Here is a 3371-nt window from a genome sequence, read left to right on the forward strand (position 1 = left end):
TAGTAGTAGTAGTAGTAGTAGTAGTAGTAGTAGTAGTAGTAGTAGTAGTAGTATCATTATTATCGACTTTGTTTATTTCTTATTATTTTCTGTGCTTATTTTTTTAAAAGCGTGTTATATTGCTGTTGTTGTTGTTTTTTCAGAAAAGCTTGGTGAAACGGACAACAGCTGCCATATCTCGCCCCATCGTAAGTTCTCCTGTCTCCTTGCCATCTGCATGGATTATTCTGCTTACAGAAGCCCGCAGGTCTTTACATAAGACAGGGTGTTTGTGTCCTCCTTTTGTCAATGGTGTCACGACGCGGTAAAATCAGGCGCTCGTCAATTTTGGGGCTTATGGAGTTATTGGTATCACCTGAAAACTGAAACCATTTGTCTTGAATAGAACTCAAGATATCTGCAATTGAAGGAAGTGAGGTAGCCTGGTTTCAGTGTTGAAATTAGCGAGAAAATGGCCGTCAAAGTTTGGCAACTCCAATTCCAATAGTTAAAGAGTCTTTGAAAACAGAAAAATGACACATTTTTTGTACCTTTAATCGATGTTTTCAGTAAAATTCACAGGGAAATATGTTTTTATTTGGACATAAAAGAGGTTTAGCCAAAACAAAAACAAAATTCGATAGAAATTTCCAAGCTAGCGGCAAAATGACGAGCGCCTGATTCCACCACGCTGCCTCACAATCGCAACGGGTGGGACTGGTTGGTACATTGTTTGATGCGCACGGGCCCTTTTATGGTGCTAAATCTAAAAATGGCCAAAACGTCATAAAATCGAAACTAGCAAACCTATTCTGATTGTTCTTCATCGAATGAATGAACTTCCGGTATAAGTACAACAGACCTGTTTTCGGCAATTGTCGAAAAGTAATTTGATGTCAAAGTCGTCGTAAAGGAATGTGTCCGAGCCGCGGTCACCATCTCGCCGACACAGTCTGTCCCCGTGGTTTTATGCACCCCGCATAATTTAGCCAAATTTGATCATTTTTTGCATAATTTCAGACTATTTTCCTTTACCATTCTTTGTTAAATTTAACAGAATCGCATAATTCCACATTTTTGGGCTCAGTTTGCAGAATTTCAGAATTTTTCTTGCTTAAAACGTCGGGGACTGCTAGATCTAGTAGCTTCCTAACCTAATAGTGTTGATAGGGGCGCTAAACCTACGTTAAACCTCTATCTTTTCAACATTTTCTGTCTGCAGGAGTTCAGCATCCTACTCTTCCTTTTAGTTATAGTAGAGGTTTTACGGCGCTCGCAACTGCATACGGTCATATGAGCGCCACAAGATTAGAGGTGTTACAAGAGAGTAACAAATATAAAAAAAGAAGAAGAAGGGGAGATAAGGACGATAGATGTTTGATAGGAAAGAAGGAGCAAACCACACCAGAGCACCCGCCAACCACCCACCCACTCTTCCTGCGTTAGTCCCGACAGGTGGGATCTAAGATCCTCCATCTTCTATAGTACTTATTATTATTGTTATTATCACATTTGACATGGAGATCCTCCATCTTCCACTGTACTTATTATTATTGTTATTATCACCTGTAACACGGACATCCTCCACCTCCCACTGTATCGCCAGTTTGCCGGTATCCAGGGCCGCAGTGTGACCACTTTGCCCGACGGTACACTGGACCTGGGGGACATGGAGAGCAAGATCCGACCCCTGGACGACGTCCGGCAGCCGAGGACCAAGCTCATCTGTCTGGAGAACACACACAACAACTGTGGAGGCCGCGTCCTGTCCCTGGACTACATTCACAAAGTCAGTTTGGCCCCGATTTTTAAAAAAATGCAGTATCGGTAATTACAATTTTACAGGAGAGCCAAAAGACTGGATATTCATCCTGTGCCAGATCTGCGACAGACATCGGCGATCATGGTTCTCAATTCATTCCTTTGCTCGGATTCTTTAAAAAAAAAAGCTACGTTTCCCTTATCTTTCCCTGGTGCCCATTTGTTCAGGTTCCCCAAGTATTTCGTTCTGGGCCTACCCCTGCCTCGCTTGCTCTCAGTGAGAGCTAGATGTTCAAGACCCTTATGTCTATTTATGTGTCCCAAAAACTGCATTTGTCGTTTCCTGATTGTTTTTAACATTGAGCGTCAAACATGGGCTTCATCAAGCACTACCTCTTTTAATTTCTTTTCCTTCCACGATACTCTAAGCAGTCTCCTAAGAAACCACATGGGCTGATTCATCAACGCCATGCTCATAACTGTGCCTGAACTACAACAGGGAACTGCTGCTTTTTCTTTCCTAATCCTTACTATTGTCCTTTTCACTCTACTTCTTTTGTATGTTTGTCACATTTTTTTACCGCTTTTTCCGGGGTGCCTTTACAGTCGAAGCAGACTTTGTGCTGTTGAAGCTAGAGAGGTGAGCAGAGAGAGTCTGATTCCCTGTAAGGACTTCTCTGTTGACATCCACCCCTTGGCGCTCATATGACCTTTTGCAGTTGCGAGCGCCGTAAAACCTCTACTAAAACTTTAAAAAACTAAAGCTGTGCTCTCTCTCTCTTTCTATCTTTCTCCCTCCCCCCCCTTCTCTCTCTCTCTCTCTCTCTCTCTCTCTCTCTTTCTCTCTCTTTCTCTCTCTTTCTCTCTCTTTCTCTCTCCCTCCCTCTTTCTCACTCTTTCTTCCCCTCCCCTTCTCTGTCTGTCTGTCTGTCTGTCTGTCTGTCTGTCTGTTTGTCTACTGTCTGTCTGTCTGTCTGTCTGTCTGTCTGTCTCTCTCCCTCTCTCTATTTAGCTCTCTGTCTCTCTCTCTCCCTCTTTCTCCCCCTCCCCTTCTCTGTCCGTCTGTCTGTCTGTCTATCTGTCTGTCTGTCTGTCTGTCTCTCTCTCTCATTCTCTCTATCTCTCTTTCTCTCTCTCTCTCTTTCTCTCTCTCTGTATCTCTCTCTCCCTCTTTCTCCCCCTCCCCTTCTCTGTCTTTCTGTCTGTCTGTCTGTCTGTCTGTCTGTCTGTCTGTCTCTCTCTCTCTCTCTCTTTCTCTCTGTCCCTCCCTCTTTCTCCCTCTTTCTTCCACTCCCCTTCTCTATCTGTCTGTCTGTCTGTCTGTCTGTCTGTCTGTCTGTCTACTGTCTGTCTGTCTGTCTGTCTGTCTGTCTCTCTCCCTCTCTCTATTTATCTCTCTGTCTCTCTCTCTCCCTCTTTCTCCCCCTCCCCTTTTCTGTCCGTCTGTCTGTCTGTCTATCTGTCTGTCTGTCTGTCTCTCTCTCTCTTTCTCTCTATCTCTCTTTCTCTCTCTCTCTCTTTCTCTCTCTCTTTCTCTCTCTCTACCTCTTTCTCCCCCTCCCCTTCTCTGTCTATCTGTCTGTCTGTCTGTCTGTCTGTCTGTCTGTCTGTCGGTCTGTCTGTCTTTTTCT

At 44.0% G+C, this 3371-nt stretch overlaps 1 long non-coding RNA gene across 1 annotated transcript in view; it reads left to right on the top strand.

The window, feature by feature from the left end:
• The first annotated feature begins 151 nt into the window (after positions 1 to 151).
• LOC101845287 overlaps positions 152 to 3371 on the top strand; it is a 3444-nt gene continuing 224 nt past the window's right edge. Inside the window, exons 1-2 of the long non-coding RNA XR_221155.2 lie at positions 152 to 188; positions 1586 to 1768. This is a non-coding gene — a long non-coding RNA (uncharacterized LOC101845287). The remainder of the gene's footprint in view (positions 189 to 1585; positions 1769 to 3371) is intronic.

Source organism: Aplysia californica, unplaced genomic scaffold, assembly GCF_000002075.1.
Source record: "Aplysia californica isolate F4 #8 unplaced genomic scaffold, AplCal3.0 scaffold01109, whole genome shotgun sequence".
NCBI lineage: Eukaryota > Metazoa > Mollusca > Gastropoda > Aplysiida > Aplysiidae > Aplysia > Aplysia californica.